We start from the raw sequence: 24829 nt of genomic DNA, 5'->3' as shown, positions 1-24829 counted from the left end.
TTCTGCCTCCCAAAGATAGCATTATGGCTTGGTGCACATTTATCCTGGGCTCTGTGCTGAGAGCTTACACTGGGGTTTCCATGTAAATCTCTGAAATACATGATTCAATCAGAACCTCTGGCTGTAGATTCCCTATAATGAGGCAGATGGAGGCACTGTGAATGCAGTCTGACCTGCAATCAGGCGGCGGCCATCTTTTTAGGATTGCATAAAAGTGCCGTTGGCCTCAGTTTTGTGCACTTCTGAAAAGAAGGACACAGCAGAGCAGAGGCCAGTCAGAGTCCAGCGTAAGGGTCCTGTTTCACTTAGCGGCGCACCAGCGATCTTGCTATGTGAGACAGGGCCTTTACTCTGCTGCCTCACTATAGTGAATGGATCCATCGGGGGTTTCATCTGAATCTCGTTACTCAGAGATTTAGATGGAAACCCCAAAGTAAGAGCTCGGCTTAGAACGTCGAATAACTGTAATCCTAAAGTTATGTAAAATGTTCTCAGTAAAAGGTTCCACTCAATCCACAAAGAAGCAAGTCCCCACTCAGTTCTGTCATCTGTTAATGGAAATATAGGGGGTGTCAGGATCCTGACAGCGCCGGCGTACAGCCTCCGCTGAGCAGGGACTCACCTGCACTGTAGGGGGCCCAAGGACAGGTACAGCCGGAAAGTACAGATGCACAGGATCTGTGGTCACTGAAGTTTAGCAAGCAGTCACAGGACCGTAGGTCCTGTGACAGCAAGGGGGCGGGGCTTAGCATCCTGCTTTCAGAGATGGCAGGACACTATACAGAAAACTCAGAGTCAGGCAAAACGGAGGTCATGCACAGTACGGGCAAGCGAGGTACAGGAGGGATATACAGATGGGAGGTCAGACGAAGCAAAAGGTTGTACACAGTACGGGCAAGCGCGTTCTGAAGGGATATTCAGGAAGGAGGTCAGACAAAGCCAAGGGTCATACACAGCACAGGCAAAGCAGGTACAGAGTCAGCAAACCAGAGACGTAAACCGTAACAGAGCAGGGTCAGAATACCAGGCAGATGGACAATGAATGGCGTGATGCACGAACAGGGCAGGGTTGGACACACTCAGATAGGATTATAAGTGACAGGGGCGGCTCTCCCCTGAAGCTATAAAAACCCTCCCCAGATCCAAAGAGAGGCTCTTAGAGTTAACTCCTACACCACATACCCAAAACTCAAAACACACCATGACAGTACCCCTCCTTCAAAGGGGGGCCTCCGGACCCCCAGGTCTCTCAGGATAACGAGCATGGTAAGCTCTAACCAGACGATCAGCGTGCACTAACCTGGCTGGTACCCACGATCGGTCCTCCGGACCGTACCCCTTCCAATGTACAAGATATTGCAAGGAACCGTGTACCCACCGAGACTGTACAATGTTTTGCACTTCGAACTCCATATGACCGTCTACCAACACTGGAGTTGGTATGGAACCAGGTTCCTCTACCACCGAGCCTACTGGTTTGAGTAGAGACCTATGGAACACATTATGAAGTTTCAAGGATGCAGGGAGAAGTAATCGATATGCCACTGGGTTGATTACCTCGGTTATTACATAAGGGCCAATGAATTTAGGTCCAAGCTTGGCGGAAGGTAATTTTAAGGTTATGTTTCACGTAGAAAGCCATACCTTATCCCCACACTGTAGTGTCAGACCCGGATCCCTCTTATTGTCAGCAACACGTTTATATTTCTCTTGTGCTCTGGAAATGTTCGTCCGAACCTTAGCCCATAAATCACTTATTCTGCAGACGTAGTCTTCCGCCCCTGGACAGCTTGAATCCAGTCGTGAGAACTCTCCAAAGTGAGGGTTCAATCCATAATTAATAAAAAATGGTGGCCTACCCATGGATTGGTTTATTCGACTGTTAAAGGCGAACTCCGCCAATGGTAAGGCCTCGTACCAGTCGTCCTGCAACGTGGAAGTTAAACACCGGAGGATCTGTTCCAATGACTGATTGGTGCGTTCCGTCTGTCCATTGCTCTCTGGGTGGTAAGCTGAGGAGAAAGACAGAGATATCCCCAACTTCCTACAGAAAGCCTGCCAAAACTTAGCCACAAATTGTGTCCCCCTGTCCGAGACAATGTTAGTAGGTACCCCATGGAGGCGAACAATTTGAGAAAAGAAGTCTCGAGATAAAACTTCTGCAGACGGTAATTTAGTCATGGGTACAAAATGTGCCATCTTAGAGAATCTAACCACAATTACCCAAATTACCATATTACCCCGAGAAGGAGGGAGGTTAGTGATGAAGTCACTGAACTTGAAAGGGTTCAAAGGCGGGCTACTAAAATGATAAATGGAGTTGGTTCACTACAATACCCAGAGGGGTTATCAAAATTAGGTCTATTTACTCTAGAAAAGAGAAGACTTAGGGGAGACCTAATATATATGTACAAGTATATCAGAGGGCAATACAGAGATCTCTCCATTGAACTGTTTGTACCAAGGACTGTGACAAGAACAAGGGGGCATTCTCTTTGTTTGGAGGAAAGACAATTTCTGCACCAGCATAGAAGAGGGTTCTTCACAGTAAGAGCAGTGAGGCTCTGGAATTCTCTTCCTGAGGAAGTGGTGATGACCAACTCACTGAATGAATTTAAGAAAGGAATGGATGCTTTTCTTGTGAGTAACAGTATAGAAGGTTACGAATAACATAATATTATAGGCAGATGGTTGACCCAGCTTAGGTGAAGGAATTTTTTTCCCTATGGAGAAAATTGGCTTCTACTCTGTGGGTTTTTTGCCTTTCCCAGGATAACAATGCATAACAGCTGCACTAAAAATAGGCTGAACTAGATGGACATAAGGTCTTCCTTCAGCCTTCAAAACTATGTTACTATGTTCAAAACTAAGTTAAGTCCATGGACAAATGAGTCCAAGGCCTTCTTGGAATTGGTTAAGGCACCAATTCCCCGGCCGGCAAAGAGAGCTCTTTGACCATGCGCAAACCCCGCATGCAGTGACATGTTTCTTAATCTCCCCTGACATACATGGCCACCAGAAGACTCTTTTTATCTCCTCACCTGTGGCAGCAATACCTGGATGAGCGCCCAGTTTAGAGTCATGAAACTCTTGCAGGAGATCAGAACGCAAGTGTTGCGGGACAAACAATTTTTTAGCGGGTTTGGACCTTGGAGCTAAAGATTGAGCCTCCATAATCTCCCGCTCCAGTTCTGATGACAGTGCAGCTAAAACTATCGCAGGTTGAAGAATGGATGACGGAGGATCAGGGGCAGACAATGATTCAAAACTGCATGATAATGCGTCTGCTTTCACATTTTTAGATCCTGGACGGAACATAATCGAGAATTGAAATCAGGAAAAAAAAAGTGACCAACGGGTCTGTCTGGGGGTCAATCTCTTAGCAGTTTTGATATATTCCAGATTTTTGTGGTCAGTGATGACTGTAATCGGATGTTCTGCCCCTTCCAAAAAATGTCTCCATTCTTCAAATGCCAGCTTAATTGCCAGAAGCTCTCTATTCTCAACATCATAGTTTCTCTCTGCCAGAGAAAACTTTTTGGAAAAATAAGCACAAGGTCTAAGGTTAGTCAGGGTAGCTGGCCCTTGAGACAACACAGCCCCTACCCCTACCTCAGAGGCATCAACCTCCACCACAAATGGCAAGGACGGATATGGTTGCACAAGTATTGGAGCAGACATAAAACAATTTTTTAAAACCAGAAAGGACTGTTTCGCCGAGGGGGACCAATTTTTGATATCAGCCCCTTTGCATGTGAGATTGGTGAGAGGTTTCACAATCTGTGAGAAGCCCTTGATAAATCTACGGTAATAGTTTGCGAATCCCAAGAAGCGCTGGAGTCCTTTCAGGTCCTGAGGTTGGACCCACTCCACAATGGCTTGCACTTTCTTGGGATCCATCCAAAACCCCTGTGGCGAGATTATGAGTCCCAAGAACATTAGCTCCTGGACGAAAAAAGTACATTTTTCAGGTTTAACAAATAATTGGTTTTCCCTGAGTCTTTGAAGTACCGTTTTGACATGGAACAAATGAGACTCTTTGTCAGTCGAGTAAATCAGAATATCATCCAAGTAAATGACAACGAAGCGGCCAATGAGGTCCGCAAACACCACAGCAATGAAATTTTGAAAGACCGCTGGAGCATTAGTGAGGCCAAACGGCATCACTAAATTTTCAAACAATCCCTCTGACGTGAGAAAGGCAGTTTTCCATTCGTCCCCTTCTTTAATTCTTATCAAATTATAAGACCCTCTAAGATCCAATTTGGAAAACCATTTTGCCCCTGAAAGTTGGTTACACAAATCTGGAATCAGGGGTAAGGGGTACTTATTCCTGACAGTAATCTTGTTGAGTTCTCTGAAGTCGAGGCAGGGGCGCAGGCCACCATCTTTCTTTTTAACAAAGAAAAACCCTGCTGCTACCAGAGAAACTGAGGGTCTTATATGCCCTTTTCGGATACTTTCCGTTATGTATTCCTTCATTGCCAGATGCTCAGGTCCTGACAAATTAAATAAACGGGCTTTGGGCAATTTTGCCCCAGGGATTAGGTCTATAGTGCAGTCAAATGACCTATGTGGAGGTAATGTCTCGGCCTCGCTTTCGGAGAACACGTCCTTGAAGTCCTTGAGGTACTCCAGAATACCCTCCAGACAAACAGAAGACTCACAGGCAGGTTTTGCAGGTGTAACACAGAACACAGGTTTATAGGCACAGTCAATACATTTAGGACCCCACTTAACAATTTCTCTTTTCTCCCAATCAATAACTGGGTTGTGCCGTTGAAGCCACGGCATGCCCAATACCAGCCCTTCGGGCAGTTTGTCCATGACAAAACATTTCATCTCCTCAACATGGGAGGAACCAACATGCAAAACAAAACTGTTAGTAACATAATGAATCCCCGAACGGGTGAGAGGGGAAGAGTCAATGGCCACGATTTTCAGAGGGGTCTCCAACCTGACTGTCCCTATCTTGACCCTGGAGACGGTACTGGAACTGACCAGGTTAAGTGATGAACTGCAGTCCACCAAGGCGGTAGAAATAAAATGACAGTTGTCTACTACTACTATTTCAACATTAAGTAGAAATTTAGGGCATGAGGAAAAAAGTACCTGGGAGTCTGGGCAGCTTCCTCGATCACTACCCAGACCTAGTAGTTTCCCGTCGGCTTGGAGGACGTTGGACATACTGGACAGTCTCTCCTGCAATGTCCTGGTTCCCCACAGTAGAAGCAAAGTTGTTTCTCACGGCGGCGCTTCCTCTCATTCTCTCTGACTGAGGTGGCACCAATTTCCATAGGCACAGGACTGGCCTCCACCTCTTTACTACTGGAAAACAAGGACGACTCGGAGTGCATAACCCCTCTGGCTCTGAGCCGGCGATCCATCCGCACGGCTGGGTCATGGCATCCTCCAGACTGTCAGGAGGTGGATGCAGAGCCAGTGCGTCCTGAAGGCGTTCCGACAGGCCCCTACGGAATAGTCCATGGAGAGCAGCATCATCCCAGGAGACTTCCGCTGACCACCGTCGGAACTCAGAGCAGAACCACTCTGCTGAGTGCTGACCCTGACGTGTGCTCATCACCATGTCCTCTGCCAAGCGAACCCTGTCTGGTTTGTCATAAATGTGGCCCAAGGCCTCAAAAAATGCATCCACAGTCATACGTTCTGGGGCTGTGGGGGCTAGAGAGAACGCCCTGGCTTGGGGGGCACCCCGAATTAGGGAAATAATCACCCCCACCCTCTGAAACTCTCCCCCAGGCGAACGGGGTCTCAGGGAAAAGAACAATTTGCATCCCTCTCTAAATGCACTGTACTCCCTTTTGTCCCCAGGAAAAGAGTCTGGCAGTTTAACCGGAGATTCCGGGGAAGTGAGTGACACGTCCCTGATCTCAGGACCGAGAGTTCCCTGTACAGTATTAACCAGCTGCTGCTGGGTTTGGGCCATAGAGCGCTGCTCCACATTAAGTTTCTGAAACATCTGTGATAGTTGTTTAACCTGGTCAGATAATGTTTGCATGGGGTCCATGATGCAAGCTGTAATTCCCACACTCACACCTCTTACTCTCAGGGGTGGGTTGAATGAACTGTTATAGGTCACTTATAATGTCAGGATCCTGACAGTGCCGGCGTACAGCCTCTGCTGAGCAGGGACTCACCTGCACTGTAGGGGGACAGGTACAGCCGGAAAGTACAGATGCACAGGACCTGTGGACGCTGAAGTTTAGCAAGCAGTCACAGGACCTACGGTCATGTGACTGCAAGGGGGCGTGGCTTAGCATCCTGCTTTCAGAGATGGCAGGACACTATACAGAAAACTCAGAGTCAGGCAAAACGGAGGTCATACACAGTACGGGCAAGCGAGGTACAGAAGGGATATACAGATGGGAGGTCAGACAAAGCGAAAGGTCATACACAGTACGGGCAAGCACGGTACTGGAGGGATATTCAGGAGGGAGGTCAGACAAAGCTAAGGGTCATACACAGCACAGGCAAAGCAGGTACAGAGTCAGCATACCAGAGACGTAAACCGTAACAGAACAGGGTCAGAATACCAGGCAGATGGACAATGAATGGCGTGACACACGGACAGAGCAGGGTCGGGCACACTCAGATAGGAGTATAAGTGACAGGTGACGGCTCTCCCCTGAAGCTATAAAAACCCTCCCCAGATCCACAGAGAGGCTCTCAGAGTTAACTCCTACACCACCTACCCAAAACTCAAAACACACCATGGCAGGGGGCTTCCACATTATTGGTAGCACAAAGGCTCTAGAAAAGGGAAATAGCTCCTCACCCGGCCATCCTTCACGTCTCTTCCGACATTACCACCAGATCACCAGGGTGAGCGTGCTCCATGATGCAACAGCAAAGTAATTTTTCTCAAGGGTGTTTATGATGTCCGTTCCAAAAATGTTTACACATTATGTTGAGGTGTACCCCCCACAGGTGAATATGAACTTGGTTTTCCTGTGGCCATCCAGTACATCGGTTCAAAGGCTTATTGCGGTGTGTGTAACATTGGTGCAGGGCAGGCCTTACATTCAGTGCATAACCAAACAGTATGGGAGGACCAAATGAATACTTGGAACTTTGGTTACATGTAGTCATCTATAACATCTGTTAATTGGGTTGTTGCATCCAAATTTTTGGCAGCCCTGAAACACACTGCATAGGCAATAACAGTATAAGGGACTCACTGTTTAATAATGGGAACAACAATGCATAGCCAGCTTATCGCTCTCTAAGAAAAGTGAGGGCTGACTTCTGACACTATAAAAATAGACTTTGTGACTTTCAGAGTCCTTCCTTCATAAATGAAACAGGATGTGTCTGATGTGTCACTTACTATATGGCCATATAAGGGTTTAAAATGTTAAAATGACATTTACCAGTGAATGCATTTGTCTTGGTTGAAAATAATGGTAAAGTTAAAAACGCATCAAAAACTGCTACATGTGAACATAGTCCAAGTGGTGGAGGTACATACTGTATGTGTTTTAGGTTATTTATTTGGCCTTATATGCAAATAATTACCCTGGAAAGGATGTTCCTTAACATATTTCCCAGGAAAATCCACTTTGGTTTCATTTTTGTATGTTTTAGTGTGCGCCTGTTAAAGTGGCGTAATGCACTGACAACATTGTTCACAGCTGTGACCTGGGAGTCAGAAATGCTTCCAGTTGTATTCCCCATGAAGTTTCCAAGTCATTGAGCACTGTTCCCATCTATTACAGACGTTTTTAGATCCTAAAAGGACCCCCAGGGGGGATCATGCCAAAAATGCTCAGTTTTCCCTTAGACTTACATTGGGCTCTTTGCTCGGGTCAAGCACCCGAGCATTTGAATTTGCTTGACCCGAACAATGAGCACCAGAGCATTTTAGTTCTCACCCACCACTAGTTGCTAATACTTCGCTCCTACAACACTTTCTGAGCAACATGACTGGGAAGAAATGAGGTCGTGGTGGAAGGGGAATTAGGCTTGGTGTTCAAGGTGTACATGGGGTAGGTGGTAATATTTGTGAAAGCACTAGTGAAGCAACGTCATATCCTATGCAAAGACAACTGAAACTTTTGTTACTGGACAGGCTACACCACTACCTTTCTTTGGCAGACACACAGTGGTACATCTTGTTGATGATGCCCAGAAAGAGCATGTACTTGAGTGGATGGCAAGTGCAGGTTCAAGTGGCCTCTCCTCTTCCTACACCTCAAAATAACACCCAGTACAGTCCACAAAAGTGGCACACAAATTCCCCTTGCTTCTCCCCCCGCGTCCCAAATATCCTACCGTTCAACTGACTGCATGGAACTATAGATGAGTGAGACTGAAGAGCTGTTCACACATTCTAAGCCATGTTTATCAGAAGTGTACTCAAAAGCTTTGCAAAGTCAAGAGGAGGAAATCTGCACCGATGTCCAAAGCTTTTTAGCTTGGATCCAGGGTAAGATGAAGTATGGTCAGAACAGCATCCTGACCCTCGTCATCAGACATTAACCCCGGAGGGAGGAGATCCGGATGAGACTCAGATATCTGAGGCTCATGAGGACTGTACTGTACTGTTAGGGCAAGAAGAGGAGGAGGGTCACTCCAATGGTGAGGAATGTGATAACACAGAGGATGATCTTGATGAGGTTTTAGATCCCAGTTGGAGTGAACATAGAGGCTCACAGCTGAGTACGTCGTCTGAGGAGGAAGACGAAGAGATTATCTTATGCCGTCCATCTCAGACACATAGTGATGCAGCCACGATGAGACAAGCATCATCAGCCACAACTGTGCCTCTGACCAGCAGTGTCCGCGGGTCTGCAGCTTGCAGGGGTGGCAAGAGTTGCCTAGCCTGGGCCTTTTTTGACACTGCAAAGGATGAGCCAACTCACATAATCTGCCAACTTTGCAAAAAAAACCTGAGTTGAGGTAAATAGTGCAATAATTTGACTACTACATGTATGAACCTTCACATGCGTAATCAACATGTTTTACGGTGGGAATCCCACTGCACAAAAATGCGGACATCAACAACCATCCACTGCCCCATTTATCGCATCTGCTGCTTCTTCTTCCTCCTCTGTAACTGTGCCAACTAGAGTTGAGCGAAACAGGTCGGTCAGAATCAAAAATCGCCGACTTTCGCCAAAGTCGGGTTTCGCCAATCGAAACCCGACCCTAGCGTGAGGTCGGCCGTGAGGTCACCGATCAGTGCACCAAAGTCGCATTTCAAATAATGCTTTCAGCGCCTTTTCTCACCCAATGATGAAGGACGCACACTGTGGTCAACGCGATGACATGCGCAGCGGCCAGCACCATCTTAGAGAAGGGCATTGAAATGATTGGCTGGCTTTTTGTGGCGTCACAGCGGGTATAAAAGGCTGTGAACGCCGACCGCCATCTTACTTCTGCCGATCTTACAATAGGGAGAGGTGCTGCTGCTGATTCTGAACAGGGAGAGCGTTAGGCAGGGAAGAAGAAAAAAAAACTGCTTCTGCTGATAGCGCTTTTCACTGTACAGTTAGTGTGCAGTGAAAGGGGAGGATTTATGTTGTGTGCAGCAGCACTGGTGGTGATTAGGCTGCCTTTTAAGGCTACCTGCTAGCTGCAGTGCTGTGTGCACACTGCTGTTCATACTGCTTTTTTCAAAGCACTCCAAATTTTATTATTTTGTCCTGGTGAGTTAAGGGCATGTCACACTAAGAGATATCACTAGCAATATCCCTATAACTTGTGACGTTATAGCGATATTGTTAGCGATATCGCTGTGTGTGATACTTACCTACAACCCGCTCCCCCGCTGGTTATTGCTGATCGCGCGAGAACAGGTTTGACTGTTTCTCATCGTCAGCTTCTTGCGGCGCTTCCTGCTGTGACAACGAGCGACGCGTGGAGCCAGGCGGGAGGACGCAGGATCGCCTGGTGTGACAGGTAAGTAGCGACCCCCGATCCCTGCGATGTCACTGGTGAGATCTGCCTGTGTGGCAGCTCACTAGCGACCACTTAGCGATGCACCAGCGATCCTGACCGGATCATATCGCTGGTCGGGATCGCTGGTGCATCGCTAAGTGTGACAGTACCTTTACTGAGCGCTCATTTTTTCACACACCGTCTAGCGGTGTATGATCCTCACACACTGCCGTGTACCGGCTGGTATCACGGACAAATAGAAGCTATCTGGGTGTGACTCTGGAAGAAAAAGCCGAGGAGTTTGTCCGTTTTTCCAGACCTACACCTTAGAGTTGTGTCCATTTTTCAAACAGTTTCGTATATCTGCTGTTTGATTACAGTCAAAACTAGACAGAGACAGCGTGTGTCACTCCCTATACAAATACACGGAGCTTGACAATTTTACATACACACATCGTCTAGCGGTGTACGCTCCTCACACACTACCGTGTACCGCCTTCTAGCACGGACAAATAGAAGCTACCTGTGTGTGACTCTGGAAAAAAAACCGAGGAGTTTGTCCGTTTTTCCAGACCTACACCTTAAAGTCATGTCCGTTTTTCAAACAGTTTCGTATATCTGCTGTTTGATTACAGTCAAAACTAGACAGAGACAGCGTGTGTCAGTCCGTATAAAAATACACGGAGCTTGACAATGTTACATACACACACCGTGCAGCGGTGTACACTCCTCACACTCTACTGTGTATTCCAGCTGGTATCACGGACAAATAGAAGCTACCTGTGTGTGACTCTGGAAAAAAGAAACGAGGAGCTTGTCCGTTTTTCCACACCTACACCTTAGAGTCGTGTCCATTTTTCAAACAGTTTCGCATATCTGCTGTTTGACTACAGTGAAAACTAGACAGAGACAGCGTGTGTCAGTCTGTATAGAAATACACGGAGCTGACAATTTTTCATACACAGACCGTACAGAAGTGTACGCTCCTCACACACTACCGTGTACCGCCTTCTAGCACGGACAAATAGAAGCTACCTGTGTGTGACTCTGGAAAAAAAAAAGGAGGAGTTTGTCCATTTTTCCAGACCTACACCTTAGAGTCATGTCCATTTTTCAAACAGTTCAGTATATCTTCTTGTTGGATTACGGTCAAATACATACTGTGACAGCGTCTGTGACTAACATAATATATACGTTGATTTAATTTTTTATACATCTTACACAGATGGACGCTCCTCATACAGTACCATCTCTCTGCTGGTAATTTTGGTACATTTTCTCAAACATGAGGAAGTATGGTGGAAGAGTCCGCGGACGTGGCCAGGGGGGCGCAGCTGGTACTGATGGTGGTGGTGCATCGGCTGGTTCTGGCAAAAGCACAATAGCAGCTAAGGCAGGAGGTGTTGAGCCTGCGTCATCCTCTGGCCCAAGAAGGCCTGTGAGGTTGCCTTTTCTTGGAGTCGGAAAACCGCTTTTAAAGCCGGAGCATCAGGAACAGGTTTTGGCTTACATTGCCAAAACAGCCACCAGCTCTATTGCCTCCTCTTCTGAATGGTCGAAAACTGCAAGCACGGAGTCGTCAGTGCAGGGTTCTGGTCATAAAAATCCCCTTTCCTTGTGTCCTTCACCTCCACCAAAAGTTACGGATGCGGCAGCCCACACTTCAGATTACTCTATGGAGCTCTTTTCACATACCATGCCTGGGTTATCCAGTCAAATCCAGAATTCCCCAGTCCAAGATGAATCTTACATGGAGTGCACTGATGCACAGCAACTGCTAGATGATTCTGCTGGTACATTGACCCACAGCACTACATTGCCCTTGCAGTCTATTGAGCCAGAATCTGACCCTGATGAATCCCAGGTGCTTTTTCCCGCATACCATACCACCTTACACAGTGACACAGAGGAAGGTAAAGAGGAAGGTGCAGATGACTTTGAAGAGGAGGTGATGGATGACCCAGTTCTGGACCCGGATTGGCATCCATTGGGGGAGGAGGGTGGCACTGGCAATAGTTCAGATAAGGAGAAGGATCTGCAGCAGGCATTGACATCGCAGGAGCAGTTATCTGGCAGGCCCGTAGCTGTCCTAAAACGAGGAACAAAAACTAAAAGAGTTGCAGGACAGCTTGACCAGACGGTCAACTTAGCACAGTGTGCAAGGCCAGAAAATGTTTACCATAGTAGGAAGAGTGCAGTGTGGCACTTCTTTGTCCAAAATCCTACTGACAAAGCAAAGGTTACCTGTAAGAAGTGCGGAAGGACCTTTAGCTGAGGTAAACAACTGAGAAATTTGAATACCAGTTGAATGCTTAGACATTTAATCAACATGCACTTGCAAGTGTGGATGGGCTACAAAACCTCAAGTAGCACATGTGCACCTGCTCCGACTGAAGGTAGCCAACAAAGCTCCTTCGCTACCCCCACTGTAAGACCACTGCCACCATTAAGCACACCACCAGCACTAAATGTGGAGGAGTGTGTCAAAAGGGCAAAGCACTCAGGGAATCACAATGGTTTTGCAACAAAACACTGAATCTAGGCCATCACCACCAATACCATCACCAACCCCTCTCACTCCATCCGGTCCACCGCTACTTCCCCCATATGCAGCTCTCCAGTCCAGCTCACCCTACCAGACACTCTGAGTAGGACAAGAAAGTACTCATCCTCTCATCCGCGTACACTGTGTTTGAACGCCTACATTGCCAAACTAATCTCATTAGAGATGATGCCCTACCGTTTGGTTGAAAGTGAAGCTTTCCACGACCTCATGGCCTATGCTGTCCCACGCTATGACCTACCCAGTCAGCACTTCTTTTCTCAAAATGCCATCCCTGCCCTCCACCGGCATGTGAAAGACCAAATTGTCCATGCACTAAAACAGTGAGTGGAAAGGTGCACCTCACAACGGATGCATGGACCAGTAGGCATGGCCAGGGCCATTACATGTCCATCACTGCGCACTGGGTTAATGTGGTGGATACAGGCTCCACTGGGGACAGCGGCGGTGGAACAGTGCTGCCTAGCCCACGGTATAGGAAAGAGTTGGCTGTAGGCTTTCACTCCTCCTCCTCATCTATCAGTGAAAGCTTGTCCACAGAGCACAGTCGCATGAACACTACACCTGCAGCTGGCAGTGTTGCACACGAGGTGTCCCACTATCGAACAGCAAGTGGTAAGCATCAGCAGGCTGTGTTAAAGATGATGTCTTTGGGCGACAACAGACACACCGCGGAGGTACTGGCCAACTATTTGCAGCGACAGAGTCATGGCTGGGCAGTATACATCTTGAGGCTGGCAAGGTAGTCAGTAGAGTTGAGCGAAACGGGTCGAATAAATTCAAAAGTCGCCGACTTTTGGCAAAGTCGGGTTTCATGAAACGAAACCCGACCCTAGGATGAGGTCGGCCACGAGGTCGGTGACTTACGCGCCAAAGTCGCGTTTCAAAAGTTTGTTTTGCGCTCTTTTTCAGCCAATCAGGATCCACGGACACTGTGGGCAACGTGATGACATAGGCACGGGTCACCACCATCTTTCAGAATGGCATGCAAGTGATTGGCTTGCTTTGGTGGGCGTCACAGGGGGTATAAAAGGGCGTGCACGCCGACCGCCATCTTACTTCTGCCGATCTTAGTATAGGGAGAGGTTGCTGCTGATTCTGTAGGGAGAGCGTTAGGCAGGGAAGAAGACAAAAAAACTGCTTCTGCTGCTAGCGATTTGGCCTGCACAACACACAAGTCACTGTGTGTGCAGTGCAAGGGGAGGCTATATTGTGGTGTATCAGTGGTGTTGGTTGTTGGGCTGCCTTTTAAGGCTTCCTGACACGCTGGCATTGCTGTTTACCCACTGCTCCGCAAACTGCTTTTTTAAAAGCAATCCAATCTCCCTTATCCTCTCGTCACTTTGGTCACAGGCAGCTGTGCCATCGAGCGTGTCACATAGGGCTCAGATATCAGTGGGCCTCACACCATCCACAAGTGTCCAGTGTCCAAAAGTGTACGCAGAGATTCAAAATCTCCATTATCCTCTCGTCACTTTGGTCACAGGCAGCTGTGCCATCGAGCGTGTCACATAGCACTCAGATATCAGTGGGCCTCACACCATCCACAAGTGTCCAGTGTCCAAAAGTGTACGCAGAGATTCAAAATCTCCATTATCCTCTCGTCACTTTGGTCACAGGCAGCTGTGCCATCGAGCGTGTCACATAGCTCTCAGATATCAGTGGGCCTCACACCATCCACAAGTGTCCAGTGTCCAAAAGTGTACGCAGAGATTCAAAATCTCCATTATCCTCTCGTCACTTTGGTCACAGGCAGCTTTGCCATCGAGCGTGTCACATAGCGCTCAGATATCAGTGGGCCTCACACCATCCACAAGTGTCCAGTGTCCAAAAGTGTATGCAGAGATTCAAAATCTCCATTATCCTCTCGTCACTTTGGTCACAGGCAGCTGTGCCATCGAGCGTGTCACATAGCGCTCAGATATCAGTGGGCCTCACACCATCCACAAGTGTCCAGTGTCCAAAAGTGTACGCAGAGATTCAAAATCTCCATTATCCCCTCGTCACTTTGGTCACAGGCAGCTGTGCCATCGAGCGTGTCACATAGCGCTCAGATATCAGTGGGCCTCACACCATCCACAAGTGTCCAGTGTCCAAAAGTGTACGCAGAGATTCAAAATCTCCATTATCCTCTCGTCACTTTGGTCACAGGCAGCTGTGCCATCGAGCGTGTCACATAGCGCTCAGATATCAGTGGGCCTCACACCATCCACAAGTGTCCAGTGTCCAAAAGTGTACGCAGAAATTCAAAATCTCCATTATCCTCTCGTCACTTTGGTCACAGGCAGCTGTGCCATCGAGCGTGTCACATAGCGCTCAGATATCAGTGGGCCTCACACCATCCACAAGTGTCCAGTGTCCAAAAGTGTATGCAGAGATTCAAAATCTCCATTATCCTCTCGTAACTTTGGTCACAGGCAGCTGTGCCATCGAGCGTGTCACATAGCGCTCAGATATCAGTGGGCCTCACAACATCCACAAGTGTCCAGTGTCCAAAAGTGTACGCAGAGATTCAAAATCTCCATTATCCTCTCGTCACTTTGGTCACAGGCAGCTGTGCCATCGAGCGTGTCACATAGGGCTCAGATATCAGTGGGCCTCACACAATCCACAAGTGTCCAGTGTACAAAAGTGTACGCAGAGATTCAAAATCTCCATTATCCTCTCGTCACTTTGGTCACAGGCAGCTGTGCCATCGAGCGTGTCACATAGCGCTCAGATATCAGTGGGCCTCACACAATCCACAAGTGTCCAGTGTCCAAAAGTGTACGCAGAGATTCAAAATCTCCATTATCCTCTCGTCACTTTGGTCACAGGCAGCTGTGCCATCGAGCGTGTCACATAGCGCTCAGATATCAGTGGGCCTCACACCATCCACAAGTGTCCAGTGTCCAAAAGTGTACGCAGAGATTCAAAATCTCCATTATCCTCTCGTCACTTTGGTCACAGGCAGCTGTGCCATCGAGAGTGTCACATAGCGCTCAGATATCAGTGGGCCTCACACCATCCACAAGTGTCCAGTGTCCAAAAGTGTACGCAGAGATTCAAAATCTCCATTATCCTCTCGTCACTTTGGTCACAGGCAGCTGTGCCATCGAGCGTGTCACATAGCGCTCAGATATCAGTGGGCATCACAACATCCACAAGTGTCCAGTGTCCAAAATTGTACGCAGAGATTCAAAATCTCCATTATCCTCTCGTCACTTTGGTCACAGGCAGCTGTGCCATCGAGCTTGTCACAAAGCGCTCAGATATCAGTGGGCCTCACACCATCCACAAGTGTCCAGTGTCCAAAAGTGTACGCAGAGATTCAAAATGTCCATTATCCTCTCGTCACTTTGGTCACAGGCAGCTGTGCCATCGAGCGTGTCACATAGCGCTCAGATATCAGTGGGCCTCACACTATCCACAAGTGTCCAGTGTACAAAAGTGTACGCAGAGATTCAAAATCTCCATTATCCTCTCGTCACTTTGGTCACAGGCAGCTGTGCCATCGAGCGTGTCACATAGCGCTCAGATATCAGTGGGCCTCACACCATCCACAAGTGTCCAGTGTCCAAAAGTGTACGCAGAGATTCAAAATCTCCATTATCCTCTCGTCACTTTGGTCACAGGCAGCTGTGCCATCGAGCGTGTCACATAGCGCTCAGATATCAGTGGGCCTCACACCATCCACAAGTGTCCAGTGTCCAAAAGTGTACGCAGAGATTCAAAATCTCCATTATCCTCTCGTCACTTTGGTCACAGGCAGCTGTGCCATCGAGCGTGTCACATAACGCTCAGATATCAGTGGGCCTCACACCATCCACAAGTGTCCAGTGTCCAAAAGTGTACGCAGAGATTCAAAATCTCCATTATCCTCTCGTCACTTTGGTCACAGGCAGCTGTGCCATCGAGCGTGTCACATAGCGCTCAGATATCAGTGGGCCTCACACAATCCACAAGTGTCCAGTGTACAAAAGTGTATGCAGAGATTCAAAATCTCCATTATCCTCTCGTCACTTTGGTCACAGGCAGCTGTGCCATCGAGCGTGTCACAAAGCGCTCAGATATCAGTGGGCCTCACACCATCCACAAGTGTCCAGTGTCCAAAAGTGTATGCAGAGATTCAAAATCTCCATTATCCTCTCGTCACTTTGGTCACAGGCAGCTGTGCCATCGAGCGTGTCACATAGCGCTCAGATATCAGTGGGCCTCACACCATCCACAAGTGTCCAGTGTCCAAAAGTGTACGCAGAGATTCAAAATCTCCATTATCCTCTCGTCACTTTGGTCACAGGCAGCTGTGCCATCGAGCGTGTCACATAGCGCTCAGATATCAGTGGGCCTCACACCATCCACAAGTGTCCAGTGTCCAAAAGTGTACGCAGAAATTCAAAATCTCCATTATCCTCTCGTCACTTTGGTCACAGGCAGCTGTGCCATCGAGCGTGTCACATAGCGCTCAGATATCAGTGGGCCTCACACCATCCACAAGTGTCCAGTGTCCAAAAGTGTACGCAGAGATTCAAAATCTCCATTATCCTCTCGTCACTTTGGTCACAGGCAGCTGTGCCATCGAGCGTGTCACATAGCGCTCAGATATCAGTGGGCCTCACACCATCCACAAGTGTCCAGTGTCCAAAAGTGTACGCAGAGATTCAAAATCTCCATTATCCTCTCGTCACTTTGGTCACAGGCAGCTGTGCCATCGAGCGTGTCACATAGGGCTCAGATATCAGTGGGCCTCACACAATCCACAAGTGTCCAGTGTCCAAAAGTGTACGCAGAGATTCAAAATCTCCATTATCCTCTCGTCACTTTGGTCACAGGCAGCTGTGCCATCGAGCGTGTCACATAGCTCTCAGATATCAGTGGGCCTCACACAATCCACAAGTGTCCAGTGTCCAAAAGTGTACGCAGAGATTCAAAATCTCCATTATCCTCTCGTCACTTTGGTCACAGGCAGCTGTGCCATCGAGCGTGTCACATAGCGCTCAGATATCAGTGGGCCTCACACCATCCACAAGTGTCCAGTGTCCAAAAGTGTACGCAGAGATTCAAAATCTCCATTATCCTCTCGTCACTTTGGTCACAGGCAGCTGTGCCATCGAGAGTGTCACATAGCGCTCAGATATCAGTGGGCCTCACACCATCCACAAGTGTCCAGTGTCCAAAAGTGTACGCAGAGATTCAAAATCTCCATTATCCTCTCGTCACTTTGGTCACAGGCAGCTGTGCCATCGAGCGTGTCACATAGCGCTCAGATATCAGTGGGCCTCACACCATCCACAAGTGTCCAGTGTCCAAAAGTGTACGCAGAGATTCAAAATCTCCATTATCCTCTCGTCACTTTGGTCACAGGCAGCTGTGCCATCGAGCGTGTCACAAAGCGCTCAGATATCAGTGGGCCTCACACCATCCACAAGTGTCCAGTGTCCAAAAGTGTACGCAGAGATTCAAAATCTCCATTATCCTCTCGTCACTTTGGTCACAGGCAGCTGTGCCATCGAGCGTGTCACATAGCGCTCAGATATCAGTGGGCCTCACACTATCCACAAGTGTCCAGTGTACAAAAGTGTACGCAGAGATTCAAAATCTCCATTATCCTCTCGTCACTTTGGTCACAGGCAGCTGTGCCATCGAGCGTGTCACATAACGCTCAGATATCAGTGGGCCTCACACCATCCACAAGTGTCCAGTGTCCAAAAGTGTACGCAGAGATTCAAAATCTCCATTATCCTCTCGTCACTTTGGTCACAGGCAGCTGTGCCATCGAGCGTGTCACATAGCGCTCAGATATCAGTGGGCCTCACACCATCCACAAGTGTCCAGTGTCCAAAAGTGTACGCAGAGATTCAAAATCTCCATTATCCTCTCGTCACTTTGGTCACAGGCAGCTGTGCCATCGAGCGTGTCACATAGCGCTCAGATATCAGTGGGCCTCACACAATCCACAAGTGTCCAGTGTCCAAAAGTGTACGCAGAGATTCAAAATCTCCATTATCCTCTCGTCACTTTGGTCACAGGCAGCTGTGCCATCGAGCGTGTCACATAGCGCTCAGATATCAGTGGGCCTCACACAATCCACAAGTGTCCAGTGTCCAAAAGTGTACGCAGAGATTCAAAATCTCCATTATCCTCTCGTCACTTTGGTCACAGGCAGCTGTGCCATCGAGCGTGTCACATAGCGCTCAGATTTCAGTGGGCCTCACACCATCCACAAGTGTCCAGTGTCCAAAAGTGTACGCAGAGATTCAAAATCTCCATTATCCTCTCGTCACTTTGGTCACAGGCAGCTGTGCCATCGAGAGTGTCACATAGCGCTCAGATATCAGTGGGCCTCACACCATCCACAAGTGTCCAGTGTCCAAAAGTGTACGCAGAGATTCAAAATCTCCATTATCCTCTCGTCACTTTGGTCACAGGCAGCTGTGCCATCGAGCGTGTCACATAGCGCTCAGATATCAGTGGGCCTCACACCATCCACAAGTGTCCAGTGTCCAAAAGTGTACGCAGAGATTCAAAATCTCCATTATCCTCTCGTCACTTTGGTCACAGGCAGCTGTGCCATCGAGCGTGTCACAAAGCGCTCAGATATCAGTGGGCCTCACACCATCCACAAGTGTCCAGTGTCCAAAAGTGTACGCAGAGATTCAAAATCTCCATTATCCTCTCGTCACTTTGGTCACAGGCAGCTGTGCCATCGAGCGTGTCACATAGCGCTCAGATATCAGTGGGCCTCACACTATCCACAAGTGTCCAGTGTACAAAAGTGTACGCAGAGATTCAAAATCTCCATTATCCTCTCGTCACTTTGGTCACAGGCAGCTGTGCCATCGAGCGTGTCACATAGCGCTCAGATATCAGTGGGCCTCACACCATCCACAAGTGTCCAGTGTCCAAAAGTGTACGCAGAGATTCAAAATCTCCATTATCCTCTCGTCACTTTGGTCACAGGCAGCTGTGCCATCGAGCGTGTCACATAGCGCTCAGATATCAGTGGGCCTCACACCATCCACAAGTGTCCAGTGTCCAAAAGTGTACGCAGAGATTCAAAATCTCCATTATCCTCTCGTCACTTTGGTCACAGGCAGCTGTGCCATCGAGCGTGTCACAAAGCGCTCAGATATCAGTGGGCCTCACACCATCCACAAGTGTCCAGTGTCCAAATGTGTACGCAGAGGTTCAAAATCTCCATTATCCTCTCGTCACTTTGGTCACAGGCAGCTGTGCCATCGAGCGTGTCACATAGCGCTCAGATATCAGTGGGCCTCACACCATCCACAAGTGTCCAGTGTCCAAAAGTGTACTCAGAGATTCAAAATCTCCATTATCCTCTCGTCACTTTGGTCACAGGCAGCTGTGCCATCGAGCATGTCACATAGCGCTCAGATATCAGTGGGCCTTACACCATCCACAAGTGTCCAGTGTCCAAAAGTGTACGCAGAAATTCAAAATCTCCATTATCCTCTCGTCACTTTGGTCACAGGCAGCTGTGCCATCGAGCGTGTCACATAGCGCTCAGATATCAGTGGGCCTCACACCATCCACAAGTGTCCAGTGTCCAAAAGTGTACGCAGAGATTCAAAATCTCCATTATCCTCTCGTCACTTTGGTCATAGGCAGCTGTGCCATCGAGCGTGTCACATAGCGCTCAGATAACAGTGGGCCTCACACCATCCACAAGTGTCCAGTGTCCAAAAGTGTACGCAGAGATTCAAAATCTCCATTATCCTCTCGTCACTTTGGTCACAGTAGGCTGTGCCATCGAGCGTGTCACATAGCGCTCAGATATCAGTGGGCCTCACACAATCCAAAAGTGTCCAGTGTCCAAAAGTGTACGCAGAGATTCAAAATCTCCATTATCCTCTCGTCACTTTGGTCACAGGCAGCTGTGCCATCGAGCGTGTCACATAGCGCTCAGATATCAGTGGGCCTCACACAATCCACAAGTGTCCAGTGTCCAAAAGTGTACGCAGAGATTCAAAATCTCCATTATCCTCTCGTCACTTTGGTCACAGGCAGCTGTGCCATCGAGCGTGTCACATAGCGCTCAGATATCAATGGGCCTCACACCATCCACAAGTGTCCAGTGTCCAAAAGTGTACGCAGAGATTCAAAATCTCCATTATCCTCTCGTCACTTTGGTCACAGGCAGCTGTGCCATCGAGCGTGTCACATAGCGCTCAGATATCAGTGGGCCTCACACCATCCACAAGTGTCCAGTGTCCAAAAGTGTACGCAGAGATTCAAAATCTCCATTATCCTCTCGTCACTTTGGTCACAGGCAGCTGTGCCATCGAGCGTGTCACATAGCGCTCAGATATCAGTGGGCCTCACACCATCCACAAGTGTCCAGTGTCCAAAAGTGTACGCAGAGATTCAAAATCTCCATTATCCTCTCGTCACTTTGGTCACAGGCAGCTGTGCCATCGAGCGTGTCACATAGCGCTCAGATATCAGTGTGCCTCACACCATCCACAAGTGTCCAGTGTCCAAAAGTGTACGCAGAGATTCAAAATCTCCATTATCCTCTCGTCACTTTGGTCACAGGCAGCTGTGCCATCGAGCGTGTCACATAGCGCTCAGATATCAGTGGGCCTCACACAATCCACAAGTGTCCAGTGTCCAAAAGTGTATGCAGAGATTCAAAATCTCCATTATCCTCTCGTCACTTTGGTCACAGGCAGCTGTGCCATCGAGCGTGTCACATAGCGCTCAGATATCAGTGGGCCTCACACCATCCACAAGTGTCCAGTGTCCAAAAGTGTACGCAGAGATTCAAAATCTCCATTATCCTCTCGTCACTTTGGTCACAGGCAGCTGTGCCATCGAGCGTGTCACATAGCGCTCAGATATCAGTGGGCCTCACACCATCCACAAGTGTCCAGTGTCCAAAAGTGTACGCAGAGATTCAAAATCTCCATTATCCTCTCGTCACTTTGGTCACAGGCAGCTGTGCCATCGAGCGTGTCACATAGCGCTCAGATATCAGTGGGCCTCACACCATCCACAAGTGTCCAGTGTCCAAAAGTGTACGCAGAGATTCAAAATCTACAGTATCCTCTCGTCACTTTGGTCACAGGCAGCTGTGCCATCGAGCGTGTCACATAGCGCTCAGATATCAGTGGGCCTCACACCATCCACAAGTGTCCAGTGTCCAAAAGTGTACGCAGAGATTCAAAATCTCCATTATCCTCTCATCACTTTGGTCACAGGCAGCTGTGCCATCGAGCGTGTCACATAGAGCTCAGATATCAGTGGGCCTCACACCATCCAAAAGTGTCCAGTGTCGAAAAGTGTACGCAGAGATTCAAAATCTCCATTATCCTCTTGTCACTTTGGTCACAGGCAGCTGTGCCATCGAGCGTGTCACATAGCGCTCAGATATCAGTGGGCCTCACACCATCCACAAGTGTCCAGTGTCCAAAAGTGTACGCAGAGATTCAAAATCTCCATTATCCTCTCGTCACTTTGGTCACAGGCAGCTGTGCCATCGAGCGTGTCACATAGCGCTCAGATATCAGTGGGCCTCACACCATCCACAAGTGTCCAGTGTCCAAAAGTGTATGCAGAGATTCAAAATCTCCATTATCCGCTCCTCACTTTGGTCACAGGCAGCTGTGCCATCGAGCGTGTCACATAGCGCTCAGATATCAGTGGGCCTCACACCATCCACAAGTGTCCAGTGTCCAAAAGTGTACGCAGAGATTCAAAATCTCCATTATCCTCTCGTCACTTTGGTCACAGGCAGCTGTGCCATCGAGCGTGTCACATAGCGCTCAGATATCAGTGGGCCTCACACCATCCACAAGTGTCCAGTGTCCAAAAGTGTACGCAGAGATTCAAAATCTCCATTATCCTCTCGTCACTTTGGTCACAGGCAGCTGTGCCATCGAGCGTGTCACATAGCGCTCAGATATCAGTGGGCCTCACACCATCCACAAGTGTCCAGTGTCCAAAAGTGTACGCAGAGATTCAAAATCTCCATTATCCTCTCGTCACTTTGGTCACAGGCAGCTGTGCCATCGAGCGTGTCATATAGCGCTCAGATATCAGTGGGCCTCACACCATCCACAAGTGTCCAGTGTCCAAAAGTGTACACAGAGATTCAAAATCTCCATTATCCTCTCGTCACTTTGGTCACAGGCAGCTGTGCCATCGAGCGTGTCACAAAGCGCTCAGATATCAGTGGGCCTCACACCATCCACAAGTGTCCAGTGTCAAAAAGTGTACGCAGAGATTCAAAATCTCCATTATCCTCTCGTCACTTTGGTCACAGGCAGCTGTGCCATCGAGCGTGTCAGATAGCGCTCAGATATCAGTGGGCCTCACACCATCCACAAGTGTCCAGTGTCCAAAAGTGTACGCAGAGATTCAAAATCTCCATTATCCTTTCGTCACTTTGGTCACAGGCAGCAGTGCCATCGAGCGTGTCACATAGCGCTCAGATATCAGTGGGCCTCACACCATCCACAAGTGTCCAGTGTCCAAAAGTGTACGCAGAAATTCAAAATCTCCATTATCCTCTCGTCACTTTGGTCACAGGCAGCTGTGCCATCGAGCGTGTCACATAGCGCTCAGATATCAGTGGGCCTCACACCATCCACAAGTGTCCAGTGTCCAAAAGTGTACGCAGAGATTCAAAATCTCCATTATCCTCTCGTCACTTTGGTCACAGGCAGCTGTGCCATCGAGTGTGTCACATAGCGCTCAGATATCAGTGGGCCTCACACCATCCACAAGTGTCCAGTGTCCAAAAGTGTACGCAGAGATTCAAAATCTCCATTATCCTCTCGTCACTTTGGTCACAGGCAGCTGTGCCATCGAGCGTGTCACAAAGCGCTCAGATATCAGTGGGCCTCACACCATCCACAAGTGTCCAGTGTCCAAAAGTGTACGCAGAGATTCAAAATCTCCATTATCCTCTCGTCACTTTGGTCACAGGCAGCTGTGCCATCGAGCGTGTCACATAGCGCTCAGATATCAGTGGGCCTCACACAATCCACAAGTGTCCAGTGTCCAAAAGTGTATGCAGAGATTCAAAATCTCCATTATCCGCTCGTCACTTTGGTCACAGGCAGCTGTGCCATCGAGCGTGTCACATAGCGCTCAGATATCAGTGGGCCTCACACCATCCACAAGTGTCCAGTGTCCAAAAGTGTACGCAGAGATTCAAAATCTCCATTATCCTCTCGTCACTTTGGTCACAGGCAGCTGTGCCATCGAGTGTGTCACATAGCGCTCAGATATCAGTGGGCCTCACACCATCCACAAGTGTCCAGTGTCCAAAAGTGTACGCAGAGATTCAAAACCTCCATTATCCTCTCGTCACTTTGGTCACAGGCAGCTGTGCCATCGAGCGTGTCACATAGCGCTCAGATATCAGTGGGCCTCACTCAATCCACAAGTGTCCAGTGTCCAAAAGTGTACGCAGAGATTCAAAATCTCCATTATCCTCTCGTCACTTTGGTCACAGGCAGCTGTGCCATCGAGCGTGTCACATAGCGCTCAGATATCAGTGGGCCTCACACCATCCACAAGTGTCCAGTGTCCAAAAGTGTACGCAGAAATTCAAAATCTCCATTATCCTCTCGTCACTTTGGTCACAGGCAGCTGTGCCATCGAGCGTGTCACATAGCGCTCAGATATCAGTGGGCCTCACACAATCCACAAGTGTCCAGTGTCCAAAAGTGTACGCAGAGATTCAAAATCTCCATTATCCTCTCGTCACTTTGGTCACAGGCAGCTGTGCCATCGAGCGTGTCGCATAGCGCTCAGATATCAGTGGGCCTCACACAATCCACAAGTGTCCAGTGTCCAAAAGTGTACGCAGAGATTCAAAATCTCCATTATCCTCTCGTCACTTTGGTCACAGGCAGCTGTGCCATCGAGCGTGTCACATAGCGCTCAGATATCAGTGGGCCTCACACCATCCACAAGTGTCCAGTGTCCAAAAGTGTACGCAGAGATTCAAAATCTCCATTATCCTCTCGTCACTTTGGTCACAGGCAGCTGTGCCATCGAGCGTGTCACATAGCGCTCAGATATCAGTGGGCCTCACACCATCCACAAGTGTCCAGTGTCCAAAAGTGTACGCAGAGATTCAAAATCTCCATTATCCTCTCGTCACTTTGGTCACAGGCAGCTGTGCCATTGAGCGTGTCGCATAGCGCTCAGATATCAGTGGGCCTCACGCCATCCACAAGTGTCCAGTGTCCAAAAGTGTACGCAGAGATTCAAAATCTCCATTATCCTCTCGTCACTTTGGTCACAGGCAGCTGTGCCATCGAGCGTGTCACAAAGCGCTCAGATATAAGTGGGCCTCACACCATCCACAAGTGTCCAGTGTCCAAAAGTGTACGCAGAGATTCAAAATCTCCA

The sequence above is a fragment of the Dendrobates tinctorius genome, unplaced genomic scaffold (assembly GCF_039654945.1).
Source record: "Dendrobates tinctorius isolate UK_male_01 unplaced genomic scaffold, ASM3965494v1 ptg000240l, whole genome shotgun sequence".
Classification (NCBI taxonomy): Eukaryota; Metazoa; Chordata; class Amphibia; order Anura; family Dendrobatidae; genus Dendrobates; species Dendrobates tinctorius.
This window is presented reverse-complemented; position numbering follows the sequence as displayed.